Source organism: Saccopteryx leptura, chromosome 5 (genome assembly GCF_036850995.1).
Source record: "Saccopteryx leptura isolate mSacLep1 chromosome 5, mSacLep1_pri_phased_curated, whole genome shotgun sequence".
Lineage (NCBI taxonomy): Eukaryota > Metazoa > Chordata > Mammalia > Chiroptera > Emballonuridae > Saccopteryx > Saccopteryx leptura.
Window position 1 is genome coordinate 179,374,784 of NC_089507.1, and position 24,494 is coordinate 179,399,277.

Below are 24,494 nucleotides of genomic sequence, written 5' to 3' on the forward strand. Positions count from 1 at the left end.
GGTTTCTACATGGCTCATACTGAAAATTATTTGGTCACATAAAAGAGGTGGTATTAAAAACAAACTTCTCTGGGAGTTAAATAGACACACCACTGCTGGGAAGTAGGTACTATTGTCATTATCAACATTTTACTGATGAGAAAAACCAAGGCACAGAGGGCTTAAGTAGCTGTACTTAAGTGGCAGAGCAAAGGTTCAAGGCCAGGCAGCCTGTAGTGATCACCTCTCCTTGAAGTTCCATTTATACTTTCAATTGATTGACACCTGGGACACTCACACTTTATTTATAACCAAAACTTTCTTGTTCTGTCAACTCATATATGCTCAAGTTAACTGCATTAAAATCTTAAATCAGTGACCCAGTGATTCTGCTCATACTGTGAACCCAAGAGAAAGCATGTCTACATCCAACAAAAATCAAAAACCACATACAGTAGTATTCATAGTTGGTTTACCACTAGGAGAATGGATACACTGGGAAATATTTATATAATATTCACAGCAATAGAAAAATAAATTGATTATGAGTGCACACAATGACATGAATGAATGAATCTCACAGATACAATGTTAAGGAAAAGAAACTATACATAACAGTTTCTACTTGGTGTACCTCCATTTATATGATATTCAAAACAGAAGAACTGATTGATGGAATAGAAGTGAAAATAGTGGTTACCTGGGGGATGATTAGGAGATTGGACCAAGGGAACTTTTAGGAAGCTGAGAGGGTTCAGAACCTTGATCTGGGTTCTGGTAATACACATGTGCCATGGACTCAATTGCCTCTCCTCAAATTCAAATGTTGAAGCCCTCAACCCCATGTGACTGTGTTAGCGAGAGGCCCCTTATGGAGGTAAGTCAAGTTAAATGAGGTCAGAAAGGGTTACACGGATCTATTAGGATTGCTGTCCCTATAAGAAGAGACACCACAGGGCTCACGTTTTCCCTCTCTCCGCCATGTGAGGACACAGTAAGAAGGTGATCATCCATGACCCTAGGAGAGAGCCTCACCAGACGCCCACCCTGCTGGCAACCTGATGGTAGACTTCCGGCCTCCGGCCCTGTGAAAGTACAAGCCTTCTGCTCTCTGCTGTTTGTTATGGGAGCTCAAGCTGACTACACAGACACGTGTGAAGTTTCATCAAGATGTCCCTTCTTAAATGCACTTTAGACACAGTATGTATGTTAAACCTCTCTGGAAAATACTGCATGAAGACTAAAGTAACAGAATCCCTCCAGGCATCACCAAGGAGAAACAAGTGAACCCAGTGCGCCACTGACCATCCCGGTGCTTCTCCTGTACCCGGCCCCTGTGCACCAGACAAGGCACCCCCGTGTCACGTGGCTCCCAGGCGGGCCGGACCTCTTCCCAACTTCCCAGAGGATGCTGGCCCGCGGCCGGCCCGTGCAGACAGGTAACCCCGCTGCTTAGCATCGGCCTGTCCTTTCTTTTACCTCAGGTGAGAGAGGACAGAGGAGATGGCCAGGCCTGAAGGGCAGGGCAGAGCAGAGAAGGAGACAGACTCGGCCCTCCTGGCCAGGTCATCTGTCATTGCCAGGCAGTCAGTGACACCTCCCCTGGTTCCCACACCACGTGGACATGGGCATTGCCCAAGAGCAGCATTCATCAACAGCTGACAGGCGGGGCACCTCTGGGAAGGCCAGTGCTATAAGGTGCCAGACACCACGCTGAGGGCACAGCTGTTGACAGATACCTGGACCTGTCCAAATGCTGCTGATCTGGGCAATCGCAGAGGGGACAGGACGCTGTGGTAAGGCATGACACAAAGAACAAACGACTGAAACAGGACGTTCACAACATGTCCCACTGCTTCAGAGATGTGCGACTTCCCTGTCTGGCTCTCTCCAGAATCTTGATGCATTTTGTTTTCGTTGCGCCGACCTGACACAGCACCACCATCTACTTGAAACTGCTTTACAAGAGAACTTCTTGTTCAGTCAAAAGTTTTGTATCTGCACTTTCCACATGTGCTCTCACTCTTCTAAAGGATGAAGTGAGTCCCGACCAGGAACTCTGACTGCAGACATGAGGTTTTGCTAAAATATTCCCATATTTGGGTGTACTCTGCACTGAAGAGATCTAACAAACAAATGTGCTTATTCATTTAGAAAATGTTTATTAAGTGTTTAGAATACAGCAGGCTCTGCATCCAAAGCTATAAGAAAGTCTAGAGAGTGATCATTTATCTACATATTTGCTGCTAGGTGTCTGTGCATTTAGAAGTTGACTGATTATTAGTTAACTGATTAAAACATTAGGGGGATAAAAATGGGGAAAAAAATAAATTAATGCCAGATTGGTATCAACTAAAATGAAAGCATTACTGATTGTCTAAGGCAATTTTTAAAAGTTTGATTTATGCATTTTCTCAAACACAGGTTTGTAAAAAGTGAGTTACAACTATGTACATAAAACTAAGCCAGCTCCTCCCATCAAGGGAAGAGTCCTTGACACTCTTACATTAAAAGGAAACTAGTTTCACTTTATTAGTAATTACTGAATTTAGTTATATTATTTTATATTAGTTATCACTGGAAGACAAAATTGTGAAACTATGAAAATATATTTAAATTAAATGGTCAACCTGAAAGAATTACACTTTTTTATTTTTTTTACTTTAGTGAGAGGAGGGGAGGCAGAGACAGATTCCTTCATGCGCCCTGACTAGATCCACCTGGCAAGCCCACTAGGGGGTGTTGTTTTGTTGCTCAGCAACCAGAGATTTTTTTTTTAACATCTGAGTCAAAGGTCATGGAATGGTCCTCAGCACCTGAGGCCAACATGCTGGAACCATGGCTGCAGGAGGGGAAGACTGAGAGAGAAAAGGGAAGGGTGGAGAAGCAGATGGTCACTTCTCTGTGCCCTGACCAGGAATCTAACCAGGGATATCCACATGCCAGGCTGATGCTCCACCACTGAGCCAACAGCCAATACTTTCTCAACAATCAATGCAGAACTCCTCTACTCTAGCTCTGGCTGTTATTGTGAAGGTGAGAGGCTGTGCAAACAGGATTAATGCTCTAGTTCACGTTTCCCTAAGTTGGTTCCTAATAGTGTCCATGAACAAAAAGAGAAGATGGTTTCTAGGGTTGAATGTTTGGTGAAACCAAGTTAAAGAGCTTGTTTTATTGCGGGACTTCATATACTAATGTGACTTGCCCCACTATTCTTTTAACATTGTTTCTATAAAGGATGACTTGTAAATTCACAGGTAGCTACTGATAAACAGCCTGTTTGCTTAAAGGACTCTAAGAGCTAACCTCAAAAGGAAGCTGATTCCAGCCGTCAGGTATTTTGGCTCCAGGAGATCTGCTCGCCTTCCAGGAAAACCAGTCCGTGGCTTGGCTCTAGGTTCTATGGGGCAGACTGCTCGCTCACACACAGCACCCTGAAGTAGAGCCCACAACCCCTTCTGGTTTCCTTCATTCTGACTTCTCCTTCCTGCTCATAAGACCCCTGCCTGCCCTGAGACGGTGAGATGGTCTTTGTGACCAGAGTCCTCATCTTCTCAAGCAGCCGGCTCTTGAATTAACCTGCCCTTCTTCCACCAGACCCTGTCTGAGTATTGGCTTTCGAGGGGTAGGCAACCCAACCTGGGTTTGGTATCAGAATTTGCAAGCCAGCCAAGGAGAATTTGAACCTGGACAGTCCAGCTCTCCTGGGTCTCACGTTACTGGGGAGAAACTGGGGGAAGGCTGACCCCTGGCGGGGACTGCAGGGACTTCCCAGCATTGTCTGGAGTTTTTGTTTGTTTGTTTGTTTATTTGTTTGTTTTGTTTCATTTTTTTTAATCTCAGGGACTTTCCCTGCTCTCCCCCTCACAGCATCAGCTGTCTATATAGCTTTGCTGGCGGAAGGAAGAGGTCATTGAGGGAGCAGTGGGCCCCACGACTGGCCAAGTCGAACCAGTGTGCACACTGGGAATCCTCTGTCTCCGCTCTGTGGGTTTTATGCCATTTGAAATTTGGAAGGCTCTTGTGTGGTACCAGTTGGTACAAGATAAGATTCTAAGACTGGTGTCTCAGTCCCTTCTTCGGGAGGATTTGGTCTGAGAGTTCTCGTTTGTTTGACCTTGATCTTTGTTTCGGACTCGGTTTCTGTTTTTAAAGGGGGGTGTGGGTCTCAGTTTTGTCAGAGTCTGTTGGGTAGCACTCAAAAGAAAAATGAGGGAATGAGTCTTTGAATACCCTAAATCTTCCTTCTTGAGGTGCAGAATCTGCTGTTGTCCTGAGAACAATGGAGGAATTAACGCCACCCCCAAATCCCGTGCAGGCTGTCGAAGCAGCAGAAGTGACTGTCCCAACTCAATGTGAAGGAAAAATATGTCACTTTTAAAACTCAAACAGCTGAAGTCACCCACGCCTGATACCTTCCCTTCCCTTTCTCCAGCTTCCTTAAAAGTTGTCCTCTCTACAACCGAGGACGCGCTAGAAGAATGTGGCTATTTCTTAATATCCAGAGCTGTTTCATGAGCTCCTCAACCACAGTTGCCCACGGACCAAGAAACTGGTACAATCTGAAGCTCTGCTCATACCTTGAGTAGATTTCCCTCCACCATCTCCACCATCTAGGGAAAATCAGTTGTTTCATAATTACCCTAGAGATGAGGAGGGGAGAAACTCCCCATGGAAAAGAGCCTGTCCCATTTTCTTGGGAGCCCCCTAGTGCATTCTCATGCTGGGAAAAAAATGTTCATTGTTGTAGACATTTTGCAGCTTAAAAAGCAGTGTCCCCAGAGCACAGGCACTGCAGTGATTTTTAGAGGTCTCACGCTGTCACCATTAGCATGACTGAGTGATTTTCCAATTTGCAGAATGCCTTGGGAAAAACGTTAAAACAAAACCCAATCCCAAGTACACGACTCAGAAAGAATCACGAGGAATATACTGTTCCCAACGAGGCCTCCTTCTTAGGTCTTAGGTGGTTTCCAGAGCCTGGTTTCTCAGGCTCAAGGCAATGTCTCCTGGGATGGCACAGGCTCTTGGAAAAGGATCTGCTCAGCTGCCCTCTAGTGGTAAGGACAGATCACACAGAGGCACCAGTGGGCACACCCCCATAAAGTATGGGTTGGCTTGCATTAATTTATACAAGCCTCCTTGCAGAAATGTTTTTTGCTGAATCCTCAGTGTCCCGCATAGGCCCTGGGGCAGATTATGAGCTTGACAAATATTTTTGAATTAAATTAAAAGATCAAGTGTTTGAAGCCCACACATAAGGTAGCTAGAGAAACTTTAAGAGTTTCTATCTTTAAGGCATTTATAAACTAGCTAAGGAGATGGATATGAACACAGGGGCACCCACCATTTTCTCAAAACACACCGGTCTGATGGTATAGTCCAGGGCTGTGGACATGCGTGATGAATTATTAACTGACGTAGCCCTCACCAGTAATCACTGAAATTAAAGATGTCTGTGTCCAGCCTCTTGGGGACAACATGTACCTCCTCTTTCACACCATTCAAAATGTAATGCCCAGGTCATTAGGTGTTCAGCCCCTTCCCTGGCTGTGCTGACTCGCTGGGCCTCGGCCACTCCAGTGGTCATCCGGGACATCTTTCCCCCGTGCCACATCTCATGGCCGGATCATAGTCTCAGGCAGACTTGCGTTTCAGGGCCTTGGAAAGCCCTTAACCAAGGGGACAGTTCTCTCACATGAGTATTTTGGTACATTCGGATCCCCCCTTTCTCTCTAAAAACATGAAATGCATCTTCTTCATTTAGACTGGAAAACTAATCTGTATCACTCTTAAAATCCACCCTTCCTCCAGGCCAGCCCTCCAGGGACCTGGACTCAGCTTGAGCATTTCAACATTTCTGTAGTAAGGAAATGCCCAGCGGATGGCTACAAATCAAAGAATTCAAGTGGCTTCTTTTGAGAACCCTCAGTGAAGGTGGTTGGAGGTCTGAGCTGCCACTCTGCAGCTCTCTCTGCATCTTCTCACGGGCCTAGAAAACGGCTGCAGTCTTGGGTAACGGGACCTCATACAACTGTTTTCAGAGGAAAAGAGGGCAGCAGACCTTCCTGCTCCCACCGATTTCAGCCCACTCTCCCTTCTGATTTCTAACACCAAAAATTAATGTTTCTTGTTTTCAAACTTTATGTTATTGGAGTCACACTAAAAAATATGCACTCTGAAAAAAATATATATATGCACTCTGTTGTCCTGGCTTCTTATGTTTGAGGTCATGTTTATGAGATTCATTTGTGTCATTGTATGTAGTTGTGTTGCATGCATTTTGTTGCTGTCCTATGGTCCTGTCTATGTATAGCACAGATGGGTCATCAATTCTACTGTTGAACAGTTGTGCTATTCTAGTTGGGGGCTATGATGAATAATGCTGCTAGGAAAATTCTAGTACATGTCTTTTGATGCACAAATATACGCATTCCTTTTGGCGTATTCCTAAAACACTGAAAGACCATGGTCATACCAATTACATCTCAACCAGCAGTGCCTGAGAGTCCATGAGCTTTTTAGTTTTAAACCCAGAAATCATTAAAAAAGAAAGAGGGGAAGAAAGAAAGAGAGAGAGAGAGAGAGAGAGAGAAAGAAAGAGAGAAAGAGAAAGAAAGAGAAAGAAAGAAAGAAAGAAAGAAAGAAAGAAAGAAAGAAAGAAAGAAAGAAAGAGAAGTAGAAAGAAGAAGAAGGAAAAGAGGGAAGGAGAAAGGGAGGGAGGAAAGGAAGAAGGAAGGGAGGGAGGAAGAAAGGAAGAAGAGGAAAGAGAGGACAGGAGAAGGAGAAGAAAAGAAGGAAAGGGTTAGGGCAGAAGGAGGAGGAAGAGAAAGGAGACAAAGAGGAGGAAGAAGTGAAGAAGAGGGAACAAGGAGAGTAGAAGGGAGGAGGAACTAGTAGCAGTGACCATGTAAAAGTAGCCTCTCTTCCCTCTTTACGTCACTGGTGAATGTAAGTGAATAGAGAACAAGTTTGACCTTTCTCAAAGGCTGAGAAGGAAAAGTACATGCACCGTGTCTTGCTAGAGAGTGGCCTACATACGTCTGAGGAGAGTGGCAGCAGTAAATTATCTGACAATTATTGCATCATCTGACTCTAGCTGCAGACACAGCACTCCGGAAAGTGACACCACGCCTGGAGTCCGAGGCGGCACACACTTCCATCCTCAGGGTTGCCAATGATTCCTTCTGAGGCGGGGGTTTAGGCGGAGCCAGCTGCACCAGTGATACGATTCGTAGCCTAAGAAGAGATGACCTGGCTGCGACTGATCCATCTACTACCAGATCATTCCAGGGGCCAGTGGGAACTCTTGGAGACTGGGCCATGCTCAAAGACCAAAAAAGCCCCGCCAGAAGGTGAAAGAGACCAGCAGAGACTAAGGTCCATTTTTTTCTACCCCCTATAACCTGGTCAGGAAATAGCTATCCTGAGTCAGCAAATAGGACAGAACCAGCAGCCCAGGCTCGGCTGGGGCATAGTCTGCAGAGCAGGAAAGCTTTAGCAATTATTCCCATCAACAAGACTGATAGTGACAGGGATTCATAGCTAAGTCTTGGGAGCTGCTACCGCATGTGGGGATGGCGGGAGCCAAACCCAGGCGTCACACTTCAGTTTGATGGGTGCGCGTATGTTCTATTTCCTTCACAAGATTAAATACGCTCTTTCCCCAAGCGCCTCTGCTGACAGCCTTCTGGGTGCAAATGGTCAATGTCCATTTAAAGTTGAAAGGAAAGCAAAAATTAGATTGTATTTTTAGAAGCTGAGAGATGCAGATTGAATGGGGTTGAGCATGAAAGCAAATCCCGGAGACTGAACTGACAGAGGCTTTTCTTAAATGCAAACTTTCCTCTGAATCACAGGGAAGTTCTGTGCTGTTCACAATGGGCAACAGCATGAACATGGTCCCATCTTAGTTCTTTTCTTCATATTTCTGAGCAGATTTAGATTTCAAAATCAGTAAAAGAATGACATAAAAACGGTCTTCCTCTGGTTGGAGGGGAGCCCCGTCTGCAGTCAAGGAGGAACCAGATGCAAGCCTCTAAATAAAGTGGCTTGGTGAGTATGGCAAGGATTTCCATTTCAAAATGCACATAACCTGAGCTGGTCAAGATGGTGGAGTAGGTAAACACTACTCACCTCCTCCCACAACCACATCAAAATTACAACTAATCTATAGAACATCTGTCACTGAGAACCACCAGAAGACTACCTGAACGGAAGTCCTGTAACTAAGGATACACAGAAGCCACGTGGAGGCTGGCAGGAGAGGCAGAAATGCAGGAGAGGCAGAAATGCAGAATAGGCTGGTCCCACACCTACATATAGAGGTTAAAAGTCAGGGGGGGTATCTTGGCTGTAGAGGCCCCCTGAGGAGCGAGGGATCTCATCCCCACACCAGGATTCCAGTTCCCATAACTTTTGGCTGTGAAATCCAGCAGAGACTGTGGCTAAGTGGAGCAAAGGGCTGCTGGAGTCCCAGGCATTCCTCTTAAAGGAGCAGGGCAAGGACTTACTCGCTAATGGACACACTATCTCTGAGTTCCACCTTTGTGGTAGCAGGGACATAAAGGGAAGAACTAAATTGTCTGACTTTGCAGTGAGGGCTGGAGAAGAAGCTTTCGCCCAGACAGAAGTGCTGGCAGAAGCCACTGTTCCTTTGCTGAGCCTCCCCCTGCAGGTTAGGGTAGGTGCCATAACTGAGTCTCCATTAAGCTGATTAACACTGTTCACCCTGCTCCACCCTATCTATGGCTTTTCCATATAAACAGCTCATCTTGGGTCAGGCTGAAGACTCTCCTAAGACCTCTCAAAAGTTCATAGAACCCAAACAAGAAGCATGTGGCTTCAGAGTGCCCTGTTCCTTTTGCTAAGCAGCCCCACGCCCGGCAATAGCTACAGCCAGCTGCAGTTCACAGCTTGGCCTCTCCTGGGCACCTCTAATTCCAGCATGAGTGGCAACCATCTGCAGATAGCTCTGTAGCTCACACCAGCTGCCCCCAGGAAGAGTATAGGCAGTGGCTGACCTTGGCCTGCACCTTTTTAGACACCTCAGAACCAACATACCTTGTGGCCAGCTTCAGACCACACCAGAGAGGCACCCAACCACCATCACAAATGACTCACTCAAAGGGCAGACTGCCAGTGCCAGAGCCCCATTACAGCCAATCATGCTCAATGGCGTCAGCCCCTGCACAGCTGTTCTTCCTCTATAGCCATGACCAGTCCTCACAACCAATCAGCTTCGGGTCAATCCCTCCCACTGATGTGCCAACAGCAACCAAAGATCAAGAACAACAAGAGGGCACATACAACCCACACAAAGAACACACCTGGAGCACCCAGCTCAAGTGACCAGGAACACTGGGCCGCACAGAACACCAACCATGTAAGACCACTCCACCAAAACTTGGGGACGTAACAGCTCTATCTAATACATAAAAACGAACACAGGAAGGTAGCCCAAATGGGGAGACAAAGAAACATGCCCCAAATGGAGAATCAGGAGAAATTTTCAGAAATAGAACTAAATAAAATGGAGGCAAGTCATCTAATAGATATAGAGTTCAAAACAATGGTTTAAAGGATGGTGAAGAAATTTAGTGAAAACATCAACAGCATTAAAAACTCAACACAGAAACCATAAAAAAGAACCAGTCAGAAATAAAGAATATAATAACTGAATAAAGAATTCATTAGAGGAAACTAACAATAGATTAGATGAAGCAGCAGATTGAATCAGTGCTTTGGAAGATAAAGAAGCAGAAAACACCCAATAAGAAAAGCAAAAAGAATCCCCCTCCAAAAATAAGAATAGTTTAAGGGGACTCTGGGACAACCTCAAGCATACCAACATTGGCATCACAGGGGTACCAGAAGGAGGAGAGAGAACAAAGAATTGAAAACCTATTTGAAGAAATAATAACAGAAAAACTCCCTTATCTGGTGGAGGAAATAGACATACATGCCCAGGAAACAAAGAGAGATCCAAACAAGATGAAGTAAAAGAGGCCCACACTAAGACACATCATAATCAAAATGCCAAAGATCAAAAACAAAGAGAAAACTTTTAAAGTAGCAAGAGAAAAGCAGTTGATTACCTACCAATAAGGGAGCTCTCATACAGAAACTTTGCAGGCCAGAAGGGATTGGCACAAAATATTCAAAGTAATAAAAAGCAAAGACCTAGGCCCTGGCCGGTTGGCTCAGTAGTAGAGCATCAGCCTGGCGTGCAGGAGTCCCGGGTTCGATTCCCGGCCAGGGCACACAGGAGAAGCGCCCATCTGCTTCTCCACCCCTCCCCCCTCCTTCCTCTCTGTCTCTCTCTTCCCCTCCCGCAGCCAAGGCTCCATTGGAGCAAAGTTGGCCTGGGCGCTGGGGATGGCTCTATGGCCTCTGCCTCAGGCACTAGAATGGCTCTGGTTGCAACAGAGTGATGCCCCAGATGGGCAGAGCATCACCCCCTGGTGGGCATGCCGGGTGGATCCCGGTCAGGTGCATGAGGGAGTCTGTCTGACTGCCTCCCTGTTTCCAACTTCAGAAAAATACAAAAAAAAAAAAGAAAGAAAGAAAAAAAAGCAAGGACCTACAACTAAGGTTACTCTACCAAGCAAAGCTATCATTTGGTATCGAAGGACAAAGGAAGAGCTTCCCAAACAAACAAAGGCTAAGGGAGTTCATCACCACCAAACTAGTATTACAAGAAATGTTAAAGGAAATTCTTATTTTTTATTTTGTTTTGTTTTCTTAGTTGAGTTTGAGTGACTTTGGTTAATAAAATTATATAGGTTTCAGGTGAACAAATCTGTAATATATCATCTGTATATTGTAGAGAATGTAGTCAATAGTATTGTAATAACTATATATGGTGTCAGATGGGTACTAGATTTATCAAGGTGGTCACTATGTAAGATATATAAATGTCTAATCACTATGATGAACACCTGAAACTAATACAATATTGCATATCAACTTTAATTTAAAGAAAAAAAATATTTAAAAAATTACACATATCCTAAACGTCAGGTAGGAGGAATGGTGTTTATTGGTGAATATGATTACCCACTTTCTAATCTGCCTTTTTGTCTTATTGTTTCAAGATCTAAACAATCTAACTCTTTAATACATACTGAATTCCTTCTATGTACAGATGCTATACAGAGGTATACAAAAATTCTAACTAATTGAAGAATTGAAAATGAATAAGAGAGATTCTCCTCTCCAAGGAGCCAGCAGTCCTGTGGAGGAGACAGGTGTACAGCCCATGACAACAGCACATGGTTAGGAGGGAAGGAACTGCATGGACGGTTGTGAGACGTGATGCCTAGAGCATGGGCTCTGGAACTCCCACCCTGTCCTGGCCACTTCACATCTGAGTTCCTGGAAGAGCTCCTACTCTTCAATGTTATTACAAGGATCAAACAGATTCAGTATGTAAAGCCCTTTGTTGGTAGCTGACAGAGTAAACAGAAAAAACTTCAGTTCTACTGAATCAGCTATTGTCAACTGGCACCACCAGGATTTTCAGCTAAGACTGAGAGCCATGTTCCCTAGCACTCGATCCCCTGCGAGGTTCCAGGTTGGAATAAGGAAAATTCAGTACCAGTGAGAACAGCTTATGTGGGAAGGCAGAAGTAAAGCAGAGGCCACAGTTCGTGGGAAGTCATGTCAAATGCAGCAGTTTTCTTGAATTTGGCTGTTTCACAGACCTCATCTCAAGCTTACACTTTGGTAGGTAGACATGGCAGCTTCTCAGACATCCCTGAGAGTCCCAGGATTTCCAGCTCTGAGGGATAAGTGACAGTCACTTCCATCCTTTGGCTTCAGCCTTTAGACCGTCAACCCCTTAGTTCCTCCCACATTCACGTAAACCCTACTTCCTTTTTCTTATAACACAGTGAGTCTCTTTTCCTGACCAAATTCAGACTGATATATTTTCCATCCCAAAGGCATGATGGAAATGATGAGAAATAAAAGGATGTATTAGGGGACTGGCTGGTAGCCTGACATGGGTGCCAAACACCAATATATATATTTTCAACCCAGGGTTGGGAATTGCAGCATGTGTGGAGGGCCACTGTCATTATACATTTTCAATTGCACAATGGTTGGTGCCCCTAACCCCTGTGTTGGTCAAGGGTCAACTATATTTTGGAAATAAGACGTAACTAGGAAATCCTCAACAGAACTGAGCATCTGACTGCTTCTGTGTTAATAACTCATCGCAGAAGCTAGGGTAGAAGAGCACAGGAGGATGGAATCAATTCTGAGCACACTCACACACCATGTCCCCGGATATTCAGAAGAAAGAATTGGAATTCTGTAAAGCAAAGGGATTAGCAGTGATTTTTATTTAGCTTAAATAAGACTATTTAAAATAAAAATTTATATATACTATTATTGATGGATATAACCCTACGTTATATTTTATCTTAAGATTTTTGGAGCCCTTTTCAACTGGAGTTTCAGGAAATTATGTTCTAACACCAGAAACGAGCCACTGAGTATAAGGGCTACTTTCTCCCTGTGGATGGCACTAGCTCTCTCTGTAGCTTTTTGTGAGGAATTCAGAAAAATTACTCAAATCATTGTCTGTGGGACATAATTAATTTGAAAATGACCTAATAAATCCATTATGTTTGGCAAGACATTTTTAAAGCTTCAAAAATAAGAAGACAAATACTGATATATTTTCATTGATATTTAAAGTCTCCGTCCAGGACTTTACAAAGTTTCATAAATCTTTTTATTAGTAATGAACAAAAAATGTCACTTAACTTTGGGAGAGCACTTGTCATTCTACAACAATAAAACAATGTTGAAAATAATGCACAGAAAACAATATGGTAACTACACTTCTTTAGCCAGCAAACGCCATTGGAATACTCACAAAAAAAACACCGCTGAAGAAACAACCATCTGAACAGCATGCGGTGCGGGAGGTTGTACACAAATTAAGTGCAGATGTTTCTAACAAGTTTTAGCTTATGGGATTTGCCAGATCGGTTTCAATAATGAAATCCACAAGAAGTACTTTTGGTGAGTCACTATAGCAGAGATGTTCAAGGAAAAATATAATCTCAACAACTGAGTTCTTTATTAAACACGAGGTTTAGGAGACTAAAAAAGAATTCTGCAATAAGGCTGCCAAGACAGCGCTGCCTGTGAGACACACACTCACTCACTTCTCAGCCACGGGCAAACTCTTACTGCAAATATGCTGCATCCGGAAGTATGCCAAGGATGGCAGGATGTCAACAATATTGGCATATTTATAAGATTAAGATCCTTAAGATCAAGTAGAATTTTTACAATACTCTATAAATAAGGGGAATGTTATAGACTAAATTTAGTTCCCCCAAAATTTATATTGTAAAGTGCTAACCACCAATGTCATGATGTTTGGAGGTAGAGCCTTTAGGGGATTATTAGGTTTAGATGAGGTCTTGAGTTGGGAACCCCATGATGGAATCGGTGCCCACATAAGAAGAGCAAGAGACATGACAAACCCTCTCTCTGTGAGCACCCATCAGAGGAGCCCATGTGAACACACAAGATGACATCCATCTATTATACAAGTCACTGAGTAGGTCTCCTTAGACACCAGATCTGCTGGCACCTTGACTTGGACTTCTCAACCTCCAGAACTGCAAGAAATACATTTCTGTAGTTAAAGCCACCCAGCCTTGTGGTATCATGTTACAGCAGCCTGAGCAGAGTTAAGGGGTTAACTCTGAAAGTTCTTTGGGTCATACATAGATTTGTATGTTATCTCATAGCAAAGTAGTTATAAGATTTGGCAGACTTAAAGACAAGTTATACACTTTTCTTTTACAAAAAAAGACAAGTGTTTTGAATTTGCCAACCTTTCCTGAGATGACAAGTGGCTGTCACTGTTCTACTACATAACAAATACTTCTTTTTCAAATAAGTGCCATGTCTATCCATTCAAGGTAAAGATGGTGTTTAAACAAAGAGTGAAGAAAAACTGCTTTTTTAAAGAAATAAATACTGTGAAGTCAGTATTTTATAAAAGATGTTTGGATATGTTCTCAACATTATATGATTTTTAAAAAAATCACGTGTATTGCCTATAAAAACTCTCTTCTCTCCACATTTTAAAAACTTAGAAACAACACATTATAACCTCTTAAACAACCTTCCGAATAAAAAATGGCAGTGGTTTAGAAACAATTTATTCAAAATTATAAGCACAACAGCTTCTGATTAGTTTGTAAGAACAACTAAAAATCATCAAGGAGGAATACAATTTTTTGGAAACACGTTAACAAAAATCTTCGCAAAGTTGGCAAACGAATTGAAAGTTATGAATTATGATTTGGTGAGAATAGCCCATACTGTATTTATTCTATTTAATTCAATTTAGTATGAAACTGCTACCATTTTTGATCAATAAAATTGGCAATTTCATATGGTTTGACCATATATGTGTGTAGATACACATATATATGTATGTATGTGTATATATTTACATGTGTGTGTACACATATATATCATATATATGTAGGTGTGTGTGTGTGTGTGACATCTAGTGGCCTAGAGTCTCATGGCTTCCCTGAGATAAGGACTTGGACCCTACAACCCATCCACCTCCACTCAGGTAAGTTAGGAGTTGGAGGTAGTAACTGAAACGCAAGGGAGCCAGGAACCTTGTGCCTCACTTCCCGACAGACCTAGGAACTGCACAGACTTGCTCCATGCCTCTGCTAAAAAGCCAGACTGGGATGGTATTTGGAAGTGGAGCCTTTGGGAGGTTTTTAGCTTTAGACAAGGTCATGAGAGTGGGACCCAGTGATGGGATTAGTGCTCCTATAAGAAGAAGACACACAAGAGCTCTGAGCATATAAATGGATAGGCCAAGACCATCTCAGAGATGCCTTGCTCAATGATAAGAAAAACTAAAATGTTTTGTGTAAGAAGTGAGGGTGGGGGAGAGACCCAGCAGTTGGGTTGAAGGATAAGGTGATGGAACTGGAGGTCTGGGATCTGGGAGGCAATGACCTGCATGAGCAAGGGCCAGAGAGGAGTACACAGTGGGGAAGTGAGAACAGTGGAGAACGGAACGTGCTCTGAGAAGGAAAACTTGAACTTTCTACCTGTGTTAGCGGAAACCCAGTCTTCCTTACTATGCCTTTCTTTCCTGTGTGTCTCTTTCACTCCTCACACAAATACTTCACTTCTGGTCACCAAATGTGTGAGGTTTGTCCCCACACCAACCAGTGCTCTGTGACACCAGCTGAGTGTCCTACAATTTAACTCAATCCTGACACTATCTACCTGGAGACAGCGTCAGATCCCCCAAGTCCAGGACCCAGTCCCACAAGACTGCCCCCACGCCACCTCAGATGCCACTGGCAAGTAGGTCCCAGTGTAACCATAAATTCTGTCCAATGCAGCTAAAAATCAAAAGTTCCCAAGACCCCCTTCTCAAGTTCAATTAATTCATGAGAGTGGCTCACAGAACTCAGGACAACATTTACTTGCTCTACCAGTTTATTTAAGAATATGACGAAGGGTACAGATGAGCAGGCAGATGAAGGGATACCCGGGGGAGATCTGGGAGGGTTCTGAGTGCAGGAGCTTCTGTCTCCATGGAGTTGGGGTGTGTCACACTCCCAGTGTGGATGTGTAAGTCAACTAGAAGCTCATCACACCTGTATTTTTAGGATTTATCACATAGGCATGCTCAATTATTACTCCATTTTTAGCTCCTCTCCCTTCTCAAGAGAATGGGGGAAATGGGTGAAGCTAAAAATTTTAAGCTCCTAATCATGGCTTACTGTTTCAGGTAACCAGCCCTCACCCAATAGCCCACCCAGGGTCCCCTCAATAAAACAAAGAGCATTCTTACCACATAGGAAATTACAAGGTTTTCAGAGCCTTGTGTCAGGAACCAAGAGCAGAGACATATATATTACTTATTATAAATCACAACGTTACAGCCTCCCTTCATCCCTCACCTCTGGATACTTTGGCCCTCTGCAGCTTCCCAGAACTTACATGCAATTCTGAAGCAAAAGGAAGAGAAACCCTGAGTTGACCAAGAGAAAGTTCCCACCACCCAGCCAAATGCAGAAGAGAAATACATTCAGTTAAAGACAAATAGAAGCCCTAACTCAGTTAGTTAGTGTCGTCGTCTTAATATGCCAAGGTTGTGGGTTCAATCTCCAGTCAAGGTACACACAAGGATCAATCAATAAATACATAAGTAAATGGAAACACAAATCTATGTTTCTCTCTTTTTCTCTTCATATATCTCTCTAAAATCAACAAATAAAAAAAAAAAATAAAAAGACAAGCAGAGAAAGTTGCATTTCTTGCTCAAGGGTGTGGTCTGAGATGGCAGCGTTTAAATGGCTCAGCCGAGGGGTGGGGGGTGAAGCCCCTCATCTTAGTGGAGGCGTCCACCTTCTATCTTGAGAAAGAATCCCATGGGAGTGTAGAGTGAGAGGCCGAGGGGCATCTCCCAGCTGCACTCAGAGCTTTTACAAGATCCCCTCAGTGGGAATTCGGAGGAAAAGCACTGTGATTCAGGAGAGTGGGTGGGTAACCCTATCTGGTCAGGCACGACAGCTTTAGAGCAAATGCCTCAACGTTGTCATTCCGCTTCTCAGACCCTTACCTGGACTTCCAATTCTTCACAATAAGTGAAGCATTTCGTTAGAACAGATAGCTTTTTGAGAGGGAAAAATCAGGATCCTGGGGCTCCATCTCCATCCCCATCTTTCCTGGCAGTGTTTGCTGGGGAGAGACGAGCACTAAAGCAGATGTAATCAGATGTATTGATTCTAGCGCTGGAAACACTTTTCATCAGTCTCTGAAACTGTATTTTCATGCAGGGAAAGCAAACAGAGCAAGTCCTCTTGTTGATTGCAGCTATAAAAATGAATGAGGTGTTATGGACCGTGGATTTTCAGCAAATTCACTTTTGTCTTCTCAAAATATCTTCCTCTAGGTACCCACCCTTCAGGTTTGAAAACTCAGTGGTGTCTCTCTGCTTTGTGAGATACTCATCAGAACACACACGTTCAAGTGCAAGGATTTTGCAAGTAATTTGGGGGACATTTCCTGATATTTAGGGGCTACATGGAAGGCTTTTAAAAACACAAGTTCCTAGTGAACAGGTGCCTGTGCTGGATGGTAGCTACTTTACCTTTGCTTTGTTATAGGTGACTCAATACTTAGAACTGAGTTAGGTGATGAAAAAACAATGATGAAGAAGTTGAATCCCTGTTTTCGTTGACTTATAATTTATCAGGGGACACAAGCCCATGGACACGCTCTTGCAACACCTCATAAGGAGGTGATCTGAAAAGTGTTTCCAGCGCTTGATACAGATAACAAGACAGCAGGTCCCAACACCTCATAAGGAGGGCCGCCGTAGCAGGAACCACTGTGTTCCTTTCAAGAGAAGCACGAAGAGAAGTCTTTAGCAGTTAGTTGTAAAAGGCTTCCCAGAGGAAGTAGCATCTAACCCACCACATATAGGTTAAACAGGAATTTCTTGGCAGACTAAACAGGATAAGCAAAGGCTGAGAGATCTACTAGGCTTCAGGGAATGTGCCAAAAGGTTACTACAATGGAGAAGGAGATACATGAGATTTTTTTCCAAGAGGGTTTATTGAGATACAGTTTACATGAAAACAAAAAAAGTGCCATTTTTAGAGCAAAGTTCTATGCATTCTGATAGATCCATATAATGATGAAACCACCACCATCACAATCAAGAAGTAAGAGAGGGTTGCTACCCCTAATTTCCCTCCAGTGCCCCTTTAAAGCCAGTCCCTTCCTCTGACATAGCCTTTGACAACCACTGATCTATTTTCTATTTCTATTGTTTATCTTTTCCAGAAAGTCATATAAATGAAATCGTACTATATGTAGCCTTCCTTGTGAGTCTTTCTTCTTCTACTTAACATAATGCATTTGAGATTCGTCCATGTTGTTACATGTATGTACATGAAATTTTTATTTATGAACCCAATTTAAGGTTATGAACAGTTGACATTTACATTAATCACCTGATCCTAAAAGTCTAAATTGTGATAAAACTTTAATTACCAAGAAAAATCTCAGAGAGGATTCTGGAAAGTCGGCTGCTTACATGCATGGCTACTCACCTCCCTTTTCCATCTCTCCACCTGGAAGAACACCACTAGCAAGGTACAACCAAAGATCACCTTCAAAGAAAAGGTTTGCCTGACCCTGTTCACCTCACTGCATGTGGTTTTTAGAGAGCCTGTCTAGTCAACAAGTTATTGTGAACCTAGAGGGATGACACACATTGAAATGCACTGACATCAGCCCCTGTGGATGGGGGAGTGCTTTGACTTGTCCCCAGTGAGACCTAAGGACAGCAAAGGGTCCTCTCATTGTTCAGCAGAGTGAACAGGTTTTTTACCACCACCAACTCATAAGACCAAAAGCTGCCAGTTTAAACAGCAGAGCTGTTCCCTCTACACATTCTAAGGGAATACCCATCCACAAATAGATAAATAAAATGGAAACTATGTAGACTTTAGAGGTGTTTACTCTTGGCTGATACCTTGGGATCACCTGGTGAGTTTAAAAAGCTACCAACACCTCAATCCCATCCCTGGAGAGTTTTCATTAACTTGTTTCACTGTGTCTTGAGCACTGGAATTTTTAACACCTCCCTAGAGTGGTTCTCATGTGTGGCTAAGGTTAAGAACCACTGGATTAAGGAAATTCAGCAACCTCAGGGAGAAGACCAAGTTTAACAAGGAGAGCAGATGACTACTGTTAAGATAGAGCTGATGGCTGAGAGAGAAGACCTTAAATAGAAAGCAAATGAGAACTCCCAAGGGCATTCAATTCAACGCAGAACAAAATACTTTCTTGAACTTGAATATTGGTTTCTGAAATTACAATTTCAACACACTAAGTGAGAAAATAATATTCTTCATTGAAAACAAAATTAGTATTTGGGGAGGTTAAGCAGAAAAATAATTTTATAAATGATTTGGAATTCATAAGAGAGTTGAAGGACAGGCCAGGATATATAAATATGAACAACAAAAAGTTCACAAGAAGGGGAAACGGAACAGATAGGAACTACTAATAAGGAAATCAAAAAAGAAGGTTGATCTGAGTGGTTTTGAGTCTTCAGGTTAAGGAAATGAGAGCCCCAAGTAAAATTAATTCTAATTTAAAAAAGAACAGAAAACAAAATAAAACCCAGAATTCCAGTAACATTTCTTTATGAAATTTCTGAATTCCATATAGCCTAAGGATTACAAAACAGTAATTCAAAAAAAAGACATGATCTCTCTCTCTCTCTCTCTCTCTCAATCTCTCTCTCTCTCTCCTCTAAAATGAATAAATAAATAAATATTTTCAAAAAAAAGACATGCACCTCACCTCCATGTTTATTGCAGCATTGTTTACAATAGCCAAGATCTGGAAACAGCCCCAGTGTCTGTCAGTGGACGAGTGGATTAAAAAGCAGTGGTACATATACACAATGGAATACTATGCAGCCATGAAAAAGAATGAAATCTTACCTTTTGAGATGGCATGGATGAACCTGGAGATTATTATGCTAAGTGAAACAAGCCAGGCAGAGAAAGACAATATCATACAATCTCACTTATATGTGGAATCTAATGAACATGGTGAACTGAGGAACAGAATAGAGACAGATGCAAGGTCACAGGGAGCAGAGGAACAGCTGTCAGAGGGAAGGGGAATGAGGCGATGGGATCAGAGAAGGTGAAGGGATTATCTAAATTATATATAAATAACACATAGATACAGATAACAAGATAGCAAGTCCCAGAGGGAAGTGGGGAGGGAGGTGAGGGAGGAGAGGCAAAGGGGGTGTAATGGCGGCATGTTGTGGGGGTGGGGGGTTGAGGATGTTATACAGAGTGGGACACTTGAATCTATGTTAATATAATAGATTAGAAAAATTTAAAATATATATTCCTGAATTCCAATTAAGGAAAAATATATTACATGCTTATAGAAAGAAACAGCAGATTATTTATAACGGATAAAAGTCTAAAGTCAGGCCTCTGTCTGCAATACTGAAGGTGTAAGGCTGTAGAAAAGTGTTTAAAGGTGACTGAAGGAGGAGAATATTCAAAGAGTCCTGCACCCACCCACAAAATCAATCACCTGCTAAGGAAACATGTTTTTAGGTACGCAGAAATTCAGAATGTCTACAGAATAATATAGATAACTCCTTTATCAAATTATTCCAGATCACAGGAAAAGATGGAAAATTTTCCAAAATTATTCAATGAAGCTACCTTAGCCATATGGCAAAATCTTTATAGGATGCACCAAAAAAACCAACAAAACAAAAACACTACTCTAGGTTAACTTTATTTATGGGTATATAATTATAAATGAAACACTAGCAAGCTGAATCCACCAGTATATTAAAAGAATAATCTACAACTGCAGAGGATCTATTCCAGGAATGTGAAGATGATTCAGTTCCCAGAGCGATACACTGTTTTTGGTGGAAAAGTTGATATTGTATGGAATTTAGGCAATATAAATCACAATCCCAACAGAATTTTCTAGATACAGACAAGCTGATTCTAAATATATATAGATATATATAGAACACAAAGGAACTAGAATGGCCAAGTCACTTTCTAAAGAAGAATAAATTAGAGGATTCACAATATCTGACTTTAGACTTTTAATAAAGCAATAGTAATTAAGACAGTAGAACAAAATGAGAGTCTAAAAATAGACCCACACAGAAATGGCCAACTGATTTTTGACAGACTGAGAAAAGCAAAATTGAATTGCAAAAGCAGTTCACCTGAAGAAAGTCTTCAAAAACTGGATATCTGACATCGACATGCAAAAATATGAATCCCAACCTAAATCACATGCCTCATACAAAAATTAACTCAAAATCAAGAATAATTCTAAGAAAAAAGAAAAAAAGAGGTCTGACCTGTGGTGGCACAGTAAAGCATCGACCTGGAATGTGGAGATCACATGTTCAAAACCCCGGGCGTGCCAGGTCTAGGTATATATGGGAGTTGATGCTTCCTGTTCCTCCCCCTCTTTTCTCACTCTCTCCTCTCTGAAATGAATAAATGAATAAGTAAATCTAAAAAAAAAACAAACCAAAAAACACCCCCTGAATCTTCAAGGATATTCAATTTAACACAGTAATTCTTGAACTAAAGTCAGCAAATTATGGTATATAATTGTAGTACATAAATTATGGTATGTATGGTATAGTCACTTTAAGTGACTATTTGAATATATTTTGCAATGGCATACAAAATATGATATTTATTAGTAGTTTTAGAAAAAATACTTTTTTTATTATTTGTACCCTCCTATTCCAATTACAGTTAGAACTTTTATAAAGATTAAATGTAGAATTTTATACATTGTCTTTTCAGCATTTGCTAAATGTGATTAACTATAATCATATTTTTTCTCCTTTACATTAGTTCACATAATAAATAATGTTAAAGATTCTAGAATAGGAAATAATTGTCTTATATCATGACAGTCATGCACCTCTTAACGACAGGGCTATGTTCTGAGAAGTGCACCATTAAGCAATTTCATCCTTGTGCCAACATCATAGTGTGCACTTATACAAACACAGATGGTACAGCCTACTGCACACTTAAGCCATTTAGTATAGCTTATTGCTCCTAAGCTACAAGCCTGTGCAGCATATTACTATACAAAACAACACGAGATCAAATCAAGCACAAGAGAAAATGATGCCATGAACAGGTGCAGTAAACACGAGATGTATGAGAGCGCTGCAGGTTTAACACAGCACACTGCTTTACCGCAAACTTTATTTTTTACAAGTAAAAAGGGTACACTCTAAAATAATGATAAAAAGAAGTAGCTCAATATTTCAGCTTCTCTCTCTCTCCCTGCCTCTCTCTCAAAAAAGAAAAAAGAGTAGTACAGTAAATGCATAAAGTAGTGACAATTGTTTATTATCACGTATTCTGTACATAAGTGTGTGTGCTGTATTTTATATTCTGGCAGTGCATGAACAGCGTGCTGCACTGTGGCTCGTTGCTACGACATTGGCTATAATAAATGGAAATTTTTAGCTTCATTATAATCTTATGGGACCACCATCATATATGCAGTCTGTTGTGGACCATTAGGTGGTACAGGATTATATGTTATTCAACATTGTTCTGGAGGTTTCTCTTAATGCTATAAAACAAAATTCTCTGGGCTCATATCAAAGAGGTAAAATTAATTTCACTTGATTGTGTTTGTATACTTAGAAACATACACCTTCCCAAAATAATAAAATTAATGAGGATTTAGTAATATGGTAATATAAACATATCTATTACTGGTGGATTTTTTTTAACATGCTGGGTGGAGTACAAACCTGAAATACTTTTATTTACTTAATCATAAGCTTCAACAATTGCAACTTCTTTTTTTATCCTTTTCATTTGGGTAACATCCAGAAATTTTGGGTCTCTTTTAAGCACAAAAAGCTTCATCAGGTCTAATTAATTATTAAATTTTCACAGCAATAAATAACTGATCCATTTTTGTATGTTCCTGCATAATATTTAAAATATTTATTTAAAGTGACTATAGTCCATAACGTACTACTTATGTACCATAATATATAAAATATTCCCTACTTGGGAAAAATTGGGTTGTATTCCATGTTGGGCTATTAGAGATAATCCTTTTATTAAAATTTTATTAATTTTTAATTTATTGTGTTTACATGGATTCAACTGTCCCACTGAATATAACTCCCTCACACCTGTGTCCCTTTTTATATCCCCTTAGTCACCCTCCCCCTAACTCCCTCCCCCCTTCCCTCCAGGATTTGCTGTCCTGTTATCTATATCTCTGTGTTATGTATATGTAGTTTAACTAATTCCTTTACCTTCTCTGATCCCACACCCTCATCCCCCTGACTGCTATCCCTCTGGTGCCTGCGACCCCGCCTCTGCTGCTATTTCATTCCTCAGTTCACTTTGTTCATTAGATTCCACATATATGTGAGATCATATGATATTTTTCTTTCTCTGCCTGGCTTATTTCACCTAGCATAATAGTCTCCAGGTCCATCCATGCTGTCACAAAAGGTAAGATTTCCTTCTTTTCCACAGCTGCATTGTTTTCCATTGTGTATATGTACCATTACTTTTTTTTTTTTCATATATATATATATATATATATATATATATATATATTTTTTTTTTTGTATTTTTCTGAAGCTGGAAACAGGGAGAGACAGTCAGTCAGACTCCCGCATGCGCCCGACCAGGATCCACCCGGCACGCCCACCAGGGGCGATGCTCTGCCCACCAGGGGGCGATGCTCTGCCCCTCCGGGGCATCGCCATGTTGCGACCAGAGCCACTCTAGCGCCTGGGGCAGAGGCCAAGGAGCCATCCCAGCACCCGGGCCATCTTTGCTCCAATGGAGCCGTGGCTGCAGGAGGGGAAGAGAGAGACAGAGAGGAAGGAGGGGGTGGGGGTGGAGAAGTAAATGGGCGCTTCTCCTTATGTGCCCTGGCCGGGAATCGAACCCGGGTCCCCCGCACTCCAGGCCGACGCTCTACCGCTGAGCCAACCGGCCAGGGCCTGTACCATTACTTTTTAATCCACTCGTCCACTGACGGGCACATGGGCTGTTTCCATATCTTGGCTATTGTGAACAATGCTGCCATAAACATGAGGGTGCATATCTTCTTTTGAATCAGTGATGTGGTATTCATAGGATATATTCCTAAAAGTGGGATAGCTGGGTCAAAAGGCAGTTCCATTTTTAATTTTTTGAGGAAACCTCATACAGTTCTCCACAGTGGCTGCACAAGTCTACATTCCCACCAGCAGTGCAGGAGGGTTCCCTTTTCTCCACGTCCTCGCCAGCACTTATTCTGTGTTGTTTTGTTAATGAGTACCATTCCAACAGGTATGAGGTGGTATCTCATTGTGATTTTAATTTGCATTTCTCTGATGATTAGTGCTTTTGAACATTTTTTCATCTACCTATTGGCCATCTGTATGTCCTCTTTGGAGAAGTGTCTATTCAGTTCTTTTGCCCATTTCTTAATTGGATTGTTTACCTTCCTGGTGTTGAGTTTTACAAGTTCTTTATAAATTTTGGTTATTAACCCTTTAACAGACATATTGGTGAATATATTCTTCCATTGTGTGGATTCTCTTTTTATTTTCTTCATGGTGTCTTTTGCTGTGCCAAAGTATTTTAGTTTGATATAGTTCCATTTGTTCATCCTGTCCTTTAATCAGCAAAAATATTGCTATGAGGATTATCACAGAGTTTAATGCTTATGTTTTCTTCCAAGATGTTTATAGTCTCACGACTTACATTTAAATCTTTTATCCATTTTGAATTTATTTTTGTGAATGGTGTAAGTTGGTGGTCTAGTTTCATTTTTTTGGCGTGTACCTGTTCAATTTTCCCAACACCATTTATTAAAGATCTGTCTTTACTCTATTGTATGCTTTTACCTCCTTTGTCAAA